Source organism: Oryctolagus cuniculus, chromosome 8 (assembly GCF_051225735.1).
Source record: "Oryctolagus cuniculus isolate XC-2025 breed Fujian yellow rabbit chromosome 8, ASM5122573v1, whole genome shotgun sequence".
NCBI classification, from domain to species: domain Eukaryota; kingdom Metazoa; phylum Chordata; class Mammalia; order Lagomorpha; family Leporidae; genus Oryctolagus; species Oryctolagus cuniculus.
The window spans coordinates 92,403,398-92,423,000 of record NC_142874.1 but is presented as its reverse complement, the minus strand read 5'-3'; the positions used below and the strand labels follow the sequence as shown (position 1 = coordinate 92,423,000).

Genomic DNA, 19,603 nt, shown 5'->3' with positions numbered 1-19,603 from the left:
TAAATCACTTGTGAACAATTAATTTTAAGTTTCCAACCAACTGTACTACTGCTACTAAAAATAAGCTTGCTTTGTTTCCCTTACTTTGTCACTCTCTGCAAGGAGTTACAATGAGAAAAAAATTTTTAAGTTATTGAAGCCGAATTCATAGGCATGTTCAAGGTAGAAGAAGTAGCTTTGTATGATAGTGTCTTCTCACTAAAGGGACTGAATCACAGGTTACATAATTAAAGAGGGAATTCAAACATGAGCTTGATGAACTTACCATTCCAACCTTGAAATCCTATGTTTCTAAATTCTTCTTGCTAAATAAATCAATTGTTACTTTTTCCACCCTCCCCCATTACCTCTGAAATATTTCCTTAAGTTAATTTTATGAAAATTATTTATTAGAATAACTATAATAAAATTCAAAGATTATGATAAATTTAAAAATAAGTAGTTCTTGCCCTGGAGTCGAAGGACGCCCAGGTCAGAGCCACAGATCTTGCTGGCTCTAAGCTGAAAAGCTCTTCACTCTGCCCAGCTTCCAAGGTGACCACTGCTGCTGAGGGGACAGCCAAGTAGGGTCAGTGACATTGCCAGCAGAACTGTACATTTCCTGTTAGAGATGCCACCTGCCTTTACCTGGCCAGCTCTCCTCCCAGGTCAGCTGGGTAATGGAAGTCAACAGGGTGCCTTCCCCAAGGAGGTTCACACCTCCCTTAGGATGCACCCCATGTGAAGAGATAGGTCTGGGCCTCATAACTGACAAAGCCTTAAAGCCCACCAGATTATTATCCAGCCCCTTCTGTCAGTCTCTATTTGCCTCTTAATCAGAAAACTCAGTCGTGGCTTAGAGAGCACCTTTCTTAGGTCCTTTAGTAATGACTCTGTCCTGTCTAGCCCACTTGGGGCCTCATTCCTTTGTAATCATGGCCTCTCTATTCTCATCCTGTCTTTCATACTATTGTATCTGCTTAAGTGTTTACAGGAGTTAATAATGGAACGAACCAAAGTCTTCAGCAACCAGGCGGTCAACCAAATGCTGCTACTGCTAGAGGGATATATTTGGCTCCCCACCCAGGAGACAGTGGCTGGAGACATCGCCCCATGCCAGAGAAGAGTACCTCATCGCCCCATGTCAGCAGGAAGTAGCTCTAAAGACAGATCATCCTCCCTCTACCCCTCCTGGACTTTTGGGACTAATGTAATCCCATACAACTCCTGCTTTATACAAAACAAAAGGGGGGAATGTTAGGAAAATGGCGCAGTCTTTTCTATGGTGTGATCTACACCCTGACACCATACTAGGCTCTATCCCCCACTGCCATGGCTGGAAGCCAGGTGGTCACATGGCCCAACCACTGGTGTCAAGTTCCACCCCATCCTAATGGGATTTGCTGCTCCTGTTTCCCTGCCCACCCCCTGGCAAAGTTTTAAAAGGACCTGCTCCTGAAAACATGTCTCTCTCTCTCTCTCTTCCACTCCATCTCCTGACCTCTGTCTCTGTCTCTGACTCTCTTACACTCTCCTTATCTCTCTTTCTCCTTCTTTGCCCCTTCTCTCCAGTCTGTTGGGTTTCCTCCAATAAACTCTTTAAAAAAAAAAAAAAAGTAGTTCTGTAGTCCAACATTCCATGGATTACCTTCTGGGCTTTCAGGGAATTATTATGCATGTCATAATATTCATTAACATGATCTGGGTTTATTTATATTTTATACAAAATGAAGGGTTCTTCGCATTCCTAACATGTTAAGACTATGAATAGCCTGGAAAATGAGAACAGGGGATTCCTACAACAGAGACTGAGTTGAAAATACCATGAAGTTACTGTCTATATTTTCTACATACTTAACTCAAAAAGAAGAATCAGCACCACAATTATTAAGACAATAAGGATATCTGCTTTTACCTCTTCTATTTGACATTACAGTAAAGGTTTTAGCCACAGCAATTAAACAAACAAACAAAAAAAGAAATAAAAGGCATCCAGATTAGAAAGAAAACATGGGGCCGGCAGTGTGGTGCAGCAGTTTAAAGCTCTGGCCTGCAGCACCGGCATCCCATTTGGGCACAGTTGGAGATCCGGCTGCTGCACTTCTGATCCAGCTCTCTGCTATGGCCAGGGAAAGCAGTGGAAGATGGCCCAAGTGCTTGCACCCCTGCACCCATGTGGGAGACTGGAGGAAACTCCTGGCTCCTGGCTTCAGATCGGTGCAGTTCCAGCCAATTGGGGAGTGAACCATCAGATGGAAGACTTTCTCTCTCTCTCTCTCTCTCTCTCTCTCTCCCTGTCCTTCTCCTCTCTCTGTGTGTGTAACTCTTTCAGATAGATAAATAAATCTTTTTAAAAAATGAGACTGAAAAGGTTTTTAAAAAATAATAATTGCATTTGAAAGAGCATCAAAATGAGTAAAATACTTAGGAATAAATTAAGCAAAGTAAGTATAAGTAAAAACTACAAAATACCACTGGAAGAAATTAAATAAGTCCAAGTAAATGGAGAGATGCACCATGTTCATGAATCAGAAACTTCATATTGTTAATATGGAAACAGTCTACAAATTGATCTAGAAACCCAGTGAAATCTCTAAAATTTCCAGTTAGAGAGCGGGAGTTGTGGCATAATGAGTAAAGCCACCATCTTCAGTGCCGGCATCCCATATGGGTGCTGGTTCGTGTGTTGGCTGCTTCACTTCTGATCCAGCTCCCTGCTAATGTGCCAGGGAAAGCAGTGGAAAGTGCCCAAGTGCTTGGATCCCTGCACCCACATGGGAGACCTGGAAGAAGCTGCTGACTCCTGGCTTTAACCTGGCCCAGTTCCAGCCATTGCAGTCATTTGGGAGTGAACCAGCAGAAGAAAGCTCACTTGCCCTCTTTCTCTCTGTCTCTCTCTCACCCTCTCTCTCTCTCTTTCCTTCTCTCTCTCTCTTTCTCTTTTTCTCTCTAACATTGGCTTTCAAACAAATAAATAAATCTTTAAAAAGAACATTTGTTCTGTAAAGGACACTGTCTTCAAGTGAAAAGACAATCCACAAAATGGGAAAAAATCTCTAAATCACATGTCTGCTAAGAGTCTTGTATCCAGAATATATACAGAAGTCTTTTGATTCAACAATAAAAAGACAAAAAACATGATTTTAAAATGAGTAAAGTATTTAAATAGACATTTAACCAAAGAAGATTCATAAATGACCAGTTAGCATGCAAGAAGAATCAAGATTGTTAGCATATTGGAAATGCAAATCAAAGCCACAATCACTACATCATACCCAGTAGGATGGCTATAATAAAAGGACATTTCTTATGATTCTGGATTCGAGAAGTCCTGAATCAATGTGCTGGCATCTGGTGTGACTCTTCTTGCTGCATCATCCCATGGCAGAAGAGAGGTTGAGAGCAAGGAAGCAAGAGGGGGCAAAACTCATTGTTTTCATGTCACTCCCCCATTCGCGGAGGAACGACACTAGACCCTGCGCTGTTCTTTTGTCTGCCCGGCCCTTCCCGGGTTTGCTGCTGGTCTTTCCCGGGTTGGCTGCTGACCCCTCCACCTCCGTGGAGGGGCGGCACCCCCTGCCACTTTCCCCGCTTCCGCCGAGGAGCGGCACACCGCCGGCCAGCTCTCTCGGGGGCTGCTCAGGTGTTCCTTCAGATGTTCCCGGTGCATGTTGTCTCTGTCCTCCTTTATAGTCCTCTTCCACCAATCCCAACTCTGCTACCCACACGCCGAGCATGCTGCTCTCCTCCAATCAGGAGCAGGATCAGCTCCTGCAGCTTATCAAACTGATGAGGCAGCTGCGTAGTTGTTTGCTCCTCCCCAGCGCCATATTGTGGGAGAGCAGATGCATAGAATAAGTCTTTTTTTTTTTTTTTTTTTGACAGGCAGAGTGGACAGTGAGAGAGAGAGAGACAGAGAGAAAGGTCTTCCTTTGCCGTTGGTTCACCCTCCAATGGCCGCCGCGGCCGGCGCGCTGCGGCCGGCACACCGCGCTGATCCGATGGCAGGAGCCAGGAGCCAGGTGCCTTTCCTGGTCTCCCATGGGGTGCAGGGCCCAAGCACTTGGGCCATCCTCCACTGCACTCCCTGGCCACAGCAGAGGGCTGGCCTGGAAGAGGGGCAACCGGGACAGAATCCGGCGCCCCAACCAGGACTAGAACCCGGTGTGCCAGTGCCGCTAGGCGGAGGATTAGCCTATTGAGCCACGGTGCCGGCCAGAATAAGTCTTAATTCCAGTAACTTAGTCTAGTCTCAGTTGCTCCCCACATTTTCATAAGACTACTGCGATGATAACTAACTCACTCCAGCAAAAATGACACAAATCCACTTGTGAAAACAAAGCCCCACCTCCTAATATTTTTGCATTGGGGGTTAAGTTTCTGATAGATGAACTATTGTTATCATCTTTCATAAAAGTTTGCTCTCAATTGCTGCAATTGGTTTACTGTAGATATGGACTGGCACTGGTCAGGAGCCACCAATTTGGATAGCATTTTGTGTAGGAATATGTATTCTTTATGGGTGGGAGCATATTTTATTCACCTTTATATCTCCTCAGATAACATAATTGATTGCTGATTAAATTGAATCAGTCAACCTACATGCCAATGGCTGCTTCAGCAATAGATAATTCATATATGCAGAGCTCAGGCTTTAGAAACTGGCTGGGACCAGTGCTGTGGTGCAGAGGGTTAATGCCCTGGCCTGAAGCACATATGGGTGCCGGTTCTAGTCCTGGCTGCTCCTCTTCCAATCCAGCTCTCTGCTAAGGCCAGGGATAACAGTGGAAAGACAGCCCAAGTCCTTGGGCCCCTGCACCCACATGGGAGACCTGGAAGAAACTCCTGGCTCCTGGCTTTGGATCAGCACAGCTCCAGCCGTTTCAGCCATCTAGGGAGTGAACCAGAGGATGGAAGACCTTTCTCTCTGTCTCTGCCTCTCTCTATAACTCTGTCTTTCAAATAAATAAAATAAAATAAAAAAAGAAACTGGCTAACACCAGCTCAACTCCCAATCCACAGGAACTATGGGTTCATAAGAGCAACATTAATTATCTTCCACATTTACTGGTAATTATGCTTTTCTTTTCTTTCACACATTTATACCTTAAGCAGGGGACATTACTTACAAAATCAATAAAATATAATTGAAACAAAGGCCAAAATATGCAAAAGAATCATTTTAGCTCTAAAATGACTAAGAAGTTTAGTATTAAACTTTGATATACAATTCATAGATTATTTACAGAAAGTTTTCCTTACAGTAGAGTTATTTTTAAGGTAGAGATTAGGGAGGAATTTGAAAACTATTTTTTAAAGTTCACTTACCTGAAATGCTAGAGATTATACAAGTATCTGGAAACTAGGCTGGGGCACCATCACAGATGTCCTAATAGCTCCTTTTTATAGTTGCAAAGGACATGTAGAGCACTTATTTAAAATCTTTATAAACCAAATCCCATCAGCTCATCTCAGGAGGGGATTTCAGCTGAAAGGACTCAAGGAATACATCTTTTAGGTTTAGTGAAATTCTTAACTCTGAAGCTTGCAAAAACACAGTCCATTTACACGATCCCGTTTTTACTACTGTGAAATAAACAACAATTTATTGTGCTTGCTCCCCTTTAAAGAAGTGGAGCCATAACATACTAGGGGCAAAGGAGGTACCCAGCCTGGAGTGGGAGCCACAGCCATTAGGCCCAGATTTGAGCTATGGCCTCATGAATCCAAATGTCTGGCAACCAAGAATCAACTACCTGTTCACAGAAGTGTGCTCCTTCTCTTATTTGTTGGGGTTGAATTTTCTCTACTTCCTGAATGAACATAACAGTGAGATTATGAGTCTGGTCAATTTTAGACCCTCACATATTAACTTTTTTTAATTTGTTATTTATTTGAAAGGCAGAGAGAGAGAGAAAGAGATCAGTCTTGTATCCACTGGTTCACTTTCCCAAATATTCACAACACCCAGGGCTGGAACAGCCCAAAGCCAGGAGTCAGAAACTCCAACCATGTCTCCCACACATGGGTGGTGGGAGTCTCAGCAACTGAGGCATCATCCACTGCCTTCCAGGGAGCAGTAGCAGGAAGCAGAGGTGGGACTTGATCCCAAGCACTCCCATATGAGAGGCAGGAGTCCAGAGTAATTTAGCCTGCTTTGCTACACTGTCCCCCAACACACATATTAACTCTTAATCTGTAATTTCTGACTTTCCTTTATCCTGAAATAGTATACTGCAGAAGAAATTGTGAAGCAAGGAAGGTGGCTACTTAAAGTATTTTTATATAAATATATAAGGATACCTCAAAATGTTTTTAGAAGATATAATTAGAAGATAAGCTTTCTGTTGCAAAAGAAGGTAATGGACTACATTTTGATAGAAGTTTGAGTTTGCCAGGTGCAAGTGTTTGTTAAAATTCAGCCATTTGTCCATTTCATTTTATGAAATTGTTCATCAAAATAAAAAGAACTCAACATATATATCAAATCATTTGGGAACAAATACACTGGGGCCTATAAGTTATTTTGAAATATATCAAAAAAATCTAATAGATTAACAGAAGATTAGAAGAATGGACAAATTAATAGATACGTGATAAAAACAAGTTTAGTTAAATGTTGATAGCAGAATCTAGTGGGCACCTGATGAAAGAAAATGAAATCATCATATGAAAGAGTAATCTGTACTCCCATGTTTATAGCAGCTCAACTCACAATAGATAAGATATGGAATCAACCCAGATATCCATGAACTGATGACTGGATAAAGAAATTGTGGTATATATACACAATGGAAGACTACTCAGCTGTAACATTAAAAAAAATGAAAATCTTGTCTTTCACAACAAAATGGATGCAATTGGAGACCATTATGCTTAGCAAAATAAGCCAGTCCCAAAAAGACAAATATTGGGGTGGGCTCTGTCCTGCAGCAGGTTAAGCTGCTGTCTGCAGCGCCAGCACCCTACATGGGAGACGGTTTGAGTCCTAGCTGCTCTGCTTCCAATCCAGCTCCCAGCCAGTGTACCTGGGAGAGCAGTGAAGGACGGCCCAAGTGCTTGACTCCTGTACCCACATGGGAGACCCAGATGAAGCTCCCTGCTCCTGGCTTTGGCCTGGCCCAACCATGGTCATTGTCATTGTAGCCATTTGGGAAGTGAACCAGTGGATGGAAGATTCCCTCTCTCTCTCTCTCTCTCTCTCTCTCTCTCTCTCTCCCCCTATTTATCTATCTATCTGACTCTGACTCTCTGTAAGTCTGCCTTTCAGATAAATAAATAAATAAATAATTTTTTTTAAATTGAAGGAAAAATAAGGCAGAGCAGGGAGGGAAGGAGTGAGGGCATGGTGGAAAACACTATGCTCCTGAAACTGTATATATGGGGCCAGCACTGTAGCACAGGGGGAAAGCTGCCACCTACAGCACCAACATCTCTTATATGCACCAGTTTGAGTCCCGGCTGCTCCACTTCTGATCCAGCTCTCTGCTATGGCCTGGGAAAGCAGTAGAAGATGGCCCAAGTCCTTGGGCCCCTGAACCCACGTGGGAGACCTGGAAGAAGCTCCTGGCTCTTGGTTTCAGGTCGGCACAGCTCTGGCTGTAGCAGCCAATGGGGGAGTAAAGCAGGAGATGAAAGATCTCTCTCTCTCTTTCTCTCTGCCTCTCCTTCTCTCTGTGTGTAACTGAGACTTTCAAATAAATAAATAAATCTTTAAAAAAAAAACCCTATATATGAAACACAAAAAATTATTGCAAAAATTAAAGAAAAAAGAAAGAAGTTGCAGCAGGGAGGAGGGAGGCAAGTATGGGTATCTTCTTAGAATTGTATCTATGAAATAATTATGAAAATAAAAATTAAATATTGGAAAAAATAAATAAAATAATAAAAATTGTCATATTAAAAATGTTGGAGAGATGAAAGAAATGAGATCATCTCATTCCTTATTTAGATCACAATGTTCTTAAATATGTGTATATTAAATGCATGAAGTTTGTAATCCTTAAATAAAATTTAAAAAAATATCTATGGAAGCCGGGGCAAGATGTCCACTGAGTAAGACACTCTGAATAATCCCCCATAGACCTGACAATTTGAACAGCTATTCACATACCACGTCTCCTTCTCAAGAGCTAAAGAATCCAGGTGAGAGACCAGAGTGCCTGGTTTTAGTATAATCAGAAAAGACACATTGAAGAAGGTAGAAAAGGAAGTTGCCACTTCACCCCTCCCACACACCAAGTAGTGTAGCTCCAGGCTTCTCACCTGAGGGAGGGATTGGGAATTAAATCCAGACTTTAGACCCGAAACCTAGTGTCAGGCTTGTGATTAGAAAACCCAGTATCAGCAGGGCCTCACAGCCTTCCTCCTGTACATTGAACCTTTGGGCTCTCCTTAGCCAGTCAAGAGACCACTTCCATTATCCTCCCCTAACCTTAGGCAGACAGCAAAGATTCCAGCCTCTGAGGAGGAGAGCAGGAAAGGGAGCTTAGGACTTTGTCTTGAAGTTCAGAGTCAGGCCTGCAGTTGTTGAGATTCAATACCAGGGAAAGCCCAGTGGCTTCCAGCCCCAGGCTATCTCTCACAGATTCAGACAGTAGAGCATCTTCCCCAGCATCAGGCTGAGACCTGTGTCCTGGAAGGATGACTGAGTGTCCCAGTCAACAATCACTCCATTCCTCACGTGGGTTTGGTGTGCATCCATAACACAGTGTAGCACTTTGTAACTGCAAAACCTCAGCTTAGTGTCAGCCTAGGTGGCCAAGGAATCGCTTTCACCACCTCTCTGCCAATCATGGGCGGGACTCCAGGACTCCAGTGTCTGGGGAGTATGGCATCAAACTAAGCACTGAACTGTGCCTTGGGTCTGGAAAATCATCACTGAGTAGCAACTAACTTGTGCAGTTCCAAGCAGAGACTGGTGGCTCCAGCCAACTGAACTCGTATGTTGGGTACATCAACTCTGGTTGCAGCAGTATTAAGCTTTAAGTCTACCTCCACAGTAAGCAGCTCATAGCATAGGGCATCTTGGCCCTATTCCATGCTGTGCTGGCCTTGGTACATGATGAGCTGTGGGTGTGATCTAGCATTGCCACATAGGTGGTCATAGGATTGCTCACTCAATTCCTCCTCCACCCCCAGACAGTGTGACACAGACAGGGTAATTGCCCTGGGAAAGAAAATGTAGGCATGTTCCAAGATATTGCGTAGAAACCTGAGGCTGGCATCACAGGGACTCATGTGCCCATTTTCTCCACACATACACATACACATGCACACACACACATATGTACACACACATGCATGCATATACACACACTCTAGAATGCTAAACTGGAAACTGCAACTAAATATCCAAGATACAGAAGATATCAAGTATAAATTTGTATGATCAGACAGATACCAAGATGCAAATTTCAAATGAACTACTCAAGAATTTTATATAAAACACTTAGCCCCATTCCTGGATTGAAAAGCCAAGTGAGAGAAATTTTTAAGGACGATTTCTTTGGTTCAACAACTCCTCAGACAGTCAGCCACGGTGAGCAAAGGTCAGAGTCCAGGGGCCTGACCTACATTGCTCACTCTGGCTCCCAGCCTGCCAGAAGCCCACAGGTCGTTCTGATCCGTCAGTAGATCTCCACTATCAAATCCCTAGATGTAACGCCTTCTTTAGTGGAACAGCATGTCTCAGCCAGACTGAAAAATGGCAGAAGCCTCTCGGTGCAGCTCCTGAGACTCTCATTATTTCATGAGCTGAGTCCCTGGGATGCTTAATCCCCAGGGCCGTAAGTCACGGTCTGGTGTGGGATTTTAGCTTTGTCACCATGGTTTCTGAGCTCGCGTGTTTGTAGTGAGGATGCAGTGTCAGGAGTGGGGGAGCTGAAACCATGGTTCTCTTGCCGTGACTTAGCAGAGCTGGCAGAGCACTGGCAACAAGCAGACATGGACCAGCACTGATGGGCTAGCACTCAGCAGACAAACGTGTGGGATGGGTTGTGCTGCACATAACTAAACTGACTCCCAGGCCATCTTTGTCTGCTCATGAACTATTTTTCCCATGCACTAAAATGAGTTAGGGTACCACAAGATGCAAGGACAAAGACAGGAGTCTTTAACTGGAAACATCTCCAGGAAGGCTCATCTCCTCATTTTCTCCCTGGTGTATACTCCAGTCATACACTTGCAGCCCGTTGAACTACTCAGCGCTCTAAAACCAGGGCTCATTATCTGCCTTGCTATTCTTTTGCTATTGATTATTTTTTCTTTCTAATTTGAAACTACAGTTCAAAGCTGTCTTCAAAGAGATTCTCAGTCAACACATAACCTCAGAATTGTCAGAGCTAGACTATTAGACACAGCTGAAGGCCCTTCAGAGATTAGATGCATACCATTATTATTGCATTGCTAAGTCATCCAGTGACCCCGAGGAATCTTTCAATATTGCCAGTTACCAGAAAATACAAGAGTACTTCAAGAAGTATACAGAAAAATGAAATTAAAAGATAAGTTTAGGGGCTGGCGCTGTGGTGTACTGGTTAAAGCTGCCACCTGCAGCGCCAGCATCCCATATCGCTGCTGGTTTGAGACCTGGCTGCTCCACTTCAAATCCAGTGCTCTGCTATGGCCTGGGAAAGCAGTAGGAGACAGCCCAAGTCCTTGGGCCCCTGTACCTGCATGGGAGACCCAGAAGAAGCTCTTGGTTCCTGGCTTTGGATCAGCCCAGCTCCAGCCATTGCAGCCATTTGGGGAGGATGGAAGATTCTCTCTCTCTCTCCCTTCCTCTCTCTCTCACTCTGTCTCTCTGTAACTCTACCACTCAAGTAAATAAATAAATCATTTTTTAGAAAAAGGTAAGTTTATATTGGTGAAAAAAACTTGAAATCTATGCATGGTGTTTTTCACAATATGCATTTTCCATGAACAATGTGAGGACACTTTATATGTCCTTTCCTCAAACCAAAAATCTTCCTACACCATAAGGCTCTGACCCACAGGTTTACAGTTCATAAGGCAGAACTCTCATCTCACCCAGCCTGTTGAGTCCTTGTCCTGTAACACCCAGTTCATTTAGAGTTCCCCAGTGGAGAGAATTTTCACATCAGCACTTTCTACCTTCACCGGATGCCTCCTGAGGAGGCTCCTAGCCTGCCTTCTGGGCTGGACCTGGTGCCACGTTTTCTACTTTCCCCATCCCTTTAATTTTTGGCCTCCCCTTATATCTATTGCCAATGTACAACAACAACAGCAAAATAGAACTAGAGTTTCCATTAAAGAAATGAAAAGTGATGCAGAGCTGAACATCTGTTTCTTGATTGATCAGCTGTACTGCTACTCACGTGCATAAGGCCATCACTTCTTTGCACACAACACGCATTTTGGAGAAAGAACCAGTTTTGATGCGGGCAGGGGTTTTGTCCTCAAGGTAAGGAGCAAGGGTGGAAACACATTGGAGATGCCTGCTATGTGCCAGCCTTACACATGGCACCCTCACTCTTACAGGGTCACAGCAGCACTGGGACACAGGGTCTTCAGATGCAGAACAAGACAGGATGTGGAGTTCAACGGGTCTGACGTGAATCCTGGCTTAGCCACTCACTCACCTGTTATGATTTCAGGAGTATTACTTAACCTCTTTTACCCCCATTCTTCCAGACTTCATAGTCTCCAAGATCAAGGACCAAAGATAATGAATGTGAAACCCTTGGCACATGCTCAGGAAAGCACATGACAGTCTCCATTTTTCAGAGAAAGAAACAGGCTTAAAAGAATGTAAAGCATTGTGGTATAGCAGGTTGAACTCCCGCCTGGGACTCCTTACTGGAGTGCCAGTTTGAGTCCAGCTTCCTGTTAATGTGCCTGGGAGGGAGCAAATGATGGTTCAAGTACCTGAATCCCTGCCATTCACACAGGAGACCGGAATGGAGTTCCAAACTCATGGCTCCAACTTGTCCCAGCCCATGATGTTGCAGGCAAATTGGGCACGAACCAACGAGTGGAAGATCTCTGAGCCTCTCTCTCTCTCTCTCTCTGTTGTTCAGTTCTTTAAATACATAAAAATAAATAACACTATTTTCAAAAAGTGTAAAGCAAAGCCATACAACACCATAACTTAAAAGACAGTCATTCAATGTTCAGTTGCCCTGTGATTTACACACGTGCTTAACTGTGTCTCGTCAAGCGATGGGCTGTTGCACCAGACAGGGACATCTACCAGCTGTGGAGGAGTCTATATGCCTTTCCTTCTCCTCCTCCCAGTCAGTAGTACAGGACTTTGCTCTTAACTGCCTGTGAATTCCTTTCCCTAGAGTCTCTCAAACCACTCTACACTGCTTATGTTAAATTCTTCACTAGGGCTGATGCAGCTGTTTGGGCAGTGACCCAGTGGATGGAAGGCCCTTCTCTCTGTTTCCCCCTCTCTGTCTGTACTCTACCTCTAAATAAAATAAATAAAATATTTTTTTTAAAAACTCTTCACTGGATGTAGACAAGGATAAATAGCATCCACAGGGGAAAAAACCACCCATTAGAATGAATTTGTACCTAACAGTGGTGACGAGGAATGGGAGAGAAAACCTGTGAGTCAGTAGCAAGCATTTCAGATCCTCTTTGAACACAACAGCACTTACTGAAATTCTTATGCTAGAAATCTTTTCTGTCTGCCCTTGTATAAATTATTTCTCTCTCATTAAGTGCTTTTTTTTGTCAGTCATCCCAGTATTGAGAAACTTAATAGATGTTTAATGAAAAGACCTGGATCATATCCAGAACTTGGGAAAAATCAGAATTCTTAACTTATTGGGTGTGTGGAGACTCCACTATTGCTTAATTGCCACACCCTCTTCAAGTTCCTGAGAGGCCTGTAAATCTGAAACTAACCAGGGACGGTTCATTTATTTCATTCAGTCCCAACTGCCAAAAAAAATTTTTTTTCTTGTTGGGAAATTCAAGTTCTTCTCATATGTCAGGCACAAATTTGCATTTCCCTCCTCATCTCACGACCTGGGTCATAAACTAATGTCACACTCACAGCTAAGCAGTGGGGCAATCCACAACATGGCTGTAATTTTAATCCTTCATTCAGCTTCAGGCAAAACTGGAGGTTGGCTGGAAGGGGTCTGGCCACTCATGTGAGGCAAATTTATTGAGTGCTTATTGTACAGTAAGCTGTGGGTACAAGGAAACGAATATAACTGATTTCTCCTGTTAAGGATAACAACGCCTGTTAGGTGAAGCATGCTCAGATACAAATAATTACAAGACAGAGGGAAATAAGTCATTGTTTCTCCTGATATGAAAGAAAAGACTAAGTCTCTCTGGCTTTGTGTGACAGAGCTGGATGGCCAGAAAGAAACTAAAGAGAGTTCGAAGAGGGAACACCACGTGCCCATCAAGTGTTGAATGGATAAACAAACCATGGTATGACCATAGAGTGATCTTCTTCTTAGTGTTAAGAATGAGCTGCTGATACAGGCAAGATCACAGATTAATCTCACACATGTTATGCTATGTAGAAGACACTGGACAAAGAACACTGGACAACGAATGAGCCCATTTATATGAAAGGCTAAAAAAAGCATCTGTCAGGGACATGATGGACTTTTTTTGCAGGCATGTTCCATGTCACAATTATGGTAGTGGTTACATGACTGTGTGTATATGTCAAAAGTCACTGAATTCCACATACACTTACAGCTGGTGACATTTCTTGTATGTAAATTCTGCCTCGGTACAGCTGATTTTCAGTCAAGTTGTAGATGTGCAGTTGCTGTGCCCTCTCTTCACACACTCATCTCTCCCTGCCTGCTCCTGTGCTGGCGGGACAGCCCCAAGCAGATCTGTTACTCAGACCAGTACTTTGACAAGCACTACCAGTCCTGGCAGGTCACGTTAGCCAGAGAATTCCCCAGCCAAGCACCCACAGCCCGTCTGACGTCTGATGAGGAGTGGAGGAGACTCGGTGTCCAGCAGAGCCTAGGATGGGGTCACCACATGACTCATAAGCAGAAAGGCATGTTCTTCTCTTTAGATGACTTCTTCTGAAAGATAGCAAAAATGAGGTATGACTGGAGACAGTCAATTAAATCATTCTTAGATTTCATGTACATGTGCATTGAAAGTAGTATTCAGTGAATGCTTTAAAAATGCACAAATCGTTCATTCATAGCTGTGCATGAGCTGTATTCTTTATAGCAACAGAGCTCAGTTAAATACACCTGCATGGAGTTACTGCAAGATAAAATTTCCTCTACTCAGTTTCTCTTCTAGAATAAGTACTTGTTTGACTTTACTTGTTACTTTTGTAAAAGCTTTTATGTTGCATTAAAAAAAAATAAAGTTGACTTCAAAAATGAATGAATAGGGGCCAGCATTGTGGCATAATAAGTTAAGCCATTGCCTGTGATGACTGCATCCCATATGGGCATGGGCTCTCACCCAGGCTGCTCCATTTCTGATCCAGCTTCCTGCTAATGCGCCTGGGAAAGCAGCTGAGCACCCACGTGGGAGACGTGGATGAAGATTCTGCTTCTTCACTTTGGCCTGGGCTGGCTTCAGCTGTTGCAGCTATTTGGGGAGTGAACCAAGAGATGGAAGCTTGCTCTCTCTCCTCCTCCTCCTCCTCCTCCTCCTCCTCCCCCTTTTTCCCTCTCCTCCTCCCCTCTGTAACTCTGCCTTTAAAGTAAATCTTTTTTTAAAATGAGTGAATAGAATTTTGCTATATAGACATGAGGACAAGTAGAACATTGCAAGTAGATGAAACTGCAAGTAGAGGAAAGCAGGGACAGGGAAATGTAAAACAGCATTGAGGGGGCCGGCGCTGTGGTGCAGTAGGTTGATCCTCCACTTGTGGTGCCAGCATCCCGTGTGGGTGCAGGTTCTACTCTCGGCTGCTCCTCTTCCAATCCAGCTTTCTGCTGTGGCCTGGGAAAGCAGTGGAAAATGGCCCAAGCCTGGAAGAAGCTCCTGGCTCCTGGCTCTGGATCGGCACAGCTCCGGCCATTGCTGCCATTTAGGGAGTGAACCAACGGAAGGAAGACCTTTCTCTCTGTCTCTCCCTCTCACTGTCTGTAACTCTACCTCTCAAATAAATAAATATTTTTTTTGACAGGCAGAGTGGACAGTGAGAGAGAGAGAGACAGGGAGAGAGGTCTTCCTTTGCCGTTGGTTCACCCCACAATGGCTGCTGCAGCCAGCGCACTGCGGCCAACGCACCACACTGATCCGAAGCCAGGAGCCAGGTGCTTCCTCCTGGTCTCCCACACAGGTGCAGGGCCCAAGCACTTGGACCATCCTCCACTGCACTCCCGGGCCACAGCAGAGAGCTGGACTGAAAGAGGAGCAACCAGGACAGAAGCCGGCGCCCCAACCGGTGTGCCGACGCCACAGGCGGAGGATTAGCCTATATAAATAAACAAAATCTTAAAAAAAAAAAAAAAAGCCTTGGGAAGTGAAAGGGGTTAGAGCTGGTTTATCATTTTTGGAGCTGAAGTGAAAATCAGAGGGAGGCTGAGGCAGAATCAGATCGTGGAAGGCTTGATGGCCATGCCTGTTTTCCCCTAGAAATATAACGCTGGCATTCAAACAGGAAACAGGAAAAACAGAAGAAAAATGGGTACTCTCCTGTCTACAACAAGATGCTGTTGAGCTAGATTGATTCTCATGTTTACTTGGAACAAAGAAATGTAGTTATTTGCATTGTAAACCCTGAAGCACATCATGGTTTCTCAGCAACGGCACTGGCTCTCAGAGCACCCTAGGAAGTTCACCATTTCAGAAAAAAGCAAATCCATTCCATCCGAATTCAGCAATGTTCTGACCACATACCAGTCTCTCAGAGAGGCTGTTTGCCCTCAAGCCAAATCCAATTAAAACATAATGTGACAGCTTTATATCTAAGTAAATTGGGAAAATGAATCACCTTAATCGATTTATAGTAATATTTTCCCTGTCATAAAGAAGTCTAAGCATGAGAGAATATGACAAAGACAGAAAAAGCAAATTGGGATATAAAAAGAAGCCAAGTAATTTTGCAAGAAAACCACTTGCATCAACTGTAACTGTTGTGTAAATCTTTCCTCTATGAACCCGTCTCTGAGTCTAGCTGAGTAGAGAACAAAAGGCTCTTTTCCCTCTCTCATAAGAGCAGGTCCAAAGAGCCTCAGGAGCAGGACTTTGCCTATACTCTGGGCCAGGTGAGCGTGACAATCAACACCACACACACACACACACACACACACACACAGGTAGAGTTACCCAAATCAACAAAGCAACTAGATTCAAAGAATCATGAGACAGATCCCCATGTTGATAGACAGACTGCTCTACCATTCACAAAGGAAGATCAATGGTGATAATGATTGCTTTACTCATTAAGCATCTACAACTTGCCAGGCACTTAACAGCACTTGTCCTAACAACCATCTGAAAGGTAGATGCTGCCTTTTCTTTTGATGCATGAGCACTGCACTCATACAGGTGAAATAGGCTGCCCAATGTCAAGTCTGTAGACAGTTGTCGTATCAAGATTGAAACCTTGATTGGCCTTTCAGCCAGAACCACCATCTTCCAATAATTCACTAAGAGGACAGGTTACCCATACATGTTCTCTAGGCCTTTTAGAAAACATGGTGTTGTTCAATTGGCCACATACAAGCACCTCTAAAGAAAGGTGATATGTTAACATCAAGGGAATGCATATTGTTCAAAAGTGATGCCTATAAATGTTACCACAGCAAAACTTGGACAGTCTACAGTGTTATCCAGCAGGCTTATGGCATTGTTGTGAACAAGCTAAGGGCAAGATTCTTGACAAGGAAACTGATATGTGTATTGAACAAATTAATCACTCCAAGAGCAGAGATAGCTTTCTGAAACATGTGAAGGAAAATGATCAGAAAAATAAAGAAGCCAAAGAAGAAGGTACCTGGGTTCAGCTGAAGCACCAGCCTGCTCCACCCAGAGAAGCCTACTGTGACAGAACCAGTGAAAGTAGACTGAGCTGCTGGAACTCTATTCCCTATGAATTCAGGGCACAATAAATAACAAACACTAAACAATAAATATGTGACTAATGAACTGTAAGAAAAAAGAAAAGAGAGAGGAAGGAAAAAGATAGGTGGGTAGGAAGGAGGAGAGGTGTCGCTCCCCGTCTTCGTGGAGGAACGACACAGGACCCTGCGCTGTTCTTTTGTCTGCTCGGCCCTTCCCGGGTTTGCTGCTGGTTCTTCCCGGGTTGGCTACCGACCCTTCCACCTCTGTGGAAGGGCGGTTCCCCCTGCCACATTCCCCACTTCCGCAGGGGAGCGGCACACCGCCGGCCGGCTCTCTCGGGGGCTGCACAGGTGTTCCTCAGGTGTTCCCCTTAGATGTTCCTGGTGCATGTTGTCTCTCTCCTCCTTTATAGTCCTCCTCCGCCAATCCCAACTCGGCTGCCCACATGCCGAGTACGCTGCTCTCCTCCAATCAGGAGCAGGTTCTACAGTTTATTGGTTGAACTGGAGGCAGCTGTGTAGGAGCTGTTTCTCCCTTCTCAGCGCCATATTGTGGGAGAGCAGATGCATAGAATAAGTCTTAATTCCAGTAACTTAGTCTAGTCCGAGTTGCTCCCAGTTGCTCCCCACAAGAGGGAGGGAGGGAAGGAGGGAGGGAGGGAGGGAGGGGAAGAACTCTGATTTATCTAACTCCAAATTATGATTTTTCCATATGACACTAATGAGCAATGGGGTAAGAAGGAAGAAAGGATAAGAAGTCAGTTCTGTGCCCAGACATGGTCAGAACCACGTACTTCCAAAGTTAGAGAAACAAGGGCTAATGGCCACCTACAGGACTTCCGCAAAGTATCCATGCATGCTCTTTTAAATCCACCAATAGTAGAGCTGCCTACTTTACCCATTCCTTCACTCAACAATCATGGTAAGGGGGCAAAAATAGCTCCACATAGGAGGTGATATTTAATCTGGCATAAACATAAATTGATATTCACCAGACAGTTGGGGAAAGAACATTTCACACATTGTTCCTCCAATCGGTAAAGCACTTTCTGAATATTATGGCACTTAGTATTCAAAAACAAAACCGTGAGAAAGGAGAAACTATTGCTGTTATCCCCATTATGAAGATTAGAAGTATTAGGAGACTAAGAAGCAGTTATACTGAGTTGGCATCACAAACCCTCATGACTCCTTCAGGCAAAAGTATGCAAAGAACATATTGGAGAGAAAAACTTTTTTGGTAGCAATTGAGTTTTCAAATTTTAGGCTGGAAAAGAGGTTTTTGCAAAGCACATTTATGCTTCAATTTGATTCTATGATTTATCACAGTAATAAGAAGTTTCAGCTTAAAGGATTTTCAAATGGATGATATTTTCAAAAAAAAAATACCTTCTCTATGATTTCTTGATGTGGGCAATGAATACACTAATTTCCCATGCAGGTTCTCGTCTCCCTCAGAGGTAAAAACACTAAGCAGAGACTGGTATTGTGTGCAAATAGGAACAGCATTTATGAACAGTGAGGTTATAAACATAAATTCATGAATAAATGTGGACTGCACCACACTGAGAAATACCATTATGAGTGAGCCAAAGAGTTGCCCATAAAGAAAACTAAGAAAAAGAAAAAACAAGAATGGTACCTATAAGTGAAAGTGGGAGAGGTCTTTCCAAGAGTGAGAGAGGTCCATACGAAGCCAATCCACAGCAGAAAGAGAGAAGACCAGAGCAGAACCTACAAGCAAGGCTGTGGCACATAGAGTTTGTTCCTGCCATCTACCTCTTTTTATAAGAAAAGGTGGTGGTACCCTAATCAGGTATACACCTGAGGTGGGATCTAAGCACCCAGCCTGGTCCCAGATGCAACAGGTATGTTCTAGGAAGGTGAGCATATCAAGCCAATAGTTAAAGAGACAGCATCAGTTTGCAAGGATACAAGAGTTCCAGCCCACCTCAACTTTAACTAACTAGCTACACCATATCATTCTTTCCTTCTAATGATACTGGAGCAAAAATTCTCTCCTAAAATGCGTGTGATTTTGAATGCGATATCATTGCCACCCCACCCCAATCTGCAGGTCGTTAGTCATAATGTGAAGGTAGACCTTTGCCTTTAGTTTACTCTAATGTACGTACTTATTGTGGATTGTTTGACAGACAGGCCATATACAAGTATCTTAATTCCTAAGTGTGCAGGAACTGGGTTTGGGAAGAAGAAATGGAAAGAATGGATTTAAATAAAGTAGGGCAAATTGCAAGCTGCTTGGTGGAAACTGAAGGGAAGGACCCAAGCACCAACATGCCTTTACTTAAGTTCATGCAAGTCAAGCATTTAAGCAAACACACACAAAAACATTTAGGATGTGTGAGGCAGAACCAGCGATACAGGGAACTTTTCTGTAGTCAGAACAGACATGACAGAGAAACATGGCAACAGCCACAACAGACAGAAACAATACACCATCAAGTTCAGGAAGGATTAGGATAAAGGAAAGTACAGAGTAGATCACTGAGAACTGATAGGAAGCTCAAGAATAACTTTTTGTCACAAGAAAGAATTCATTATGTTTTCCCAACTATCGCTGTAAGTTAGATATTGCTATCTAGAAAATGGATGAAAAAATCAGGTGACTT

The 19,603-nt window shown here is 43.6% G+C and overlaps 1 long non-coding RNA gene across 1 annotated transcript; it reads right to left on the bottom strand.

Moving 5' to 3' along the window:
* Positions 1-13,096: 13,096 nt before the first annotated feature.
* LOC149125091 (uncharacterized) lies at positions 13,097-18,840 on the bottom strand. The gene is made up of 2 exons (XR_016212570.1): positions 18,613-18,840; positions 13,097-14,018 (listed from the first exon to the last, which is right to left on the bottom strand). It is a non-coding gene; the product is annotated as an uncharacterized LOC149125091 (long non-coding RNA).
* Between the last annotated feature and the right edge of the window lie 763 nt (positions 18,841-19,603).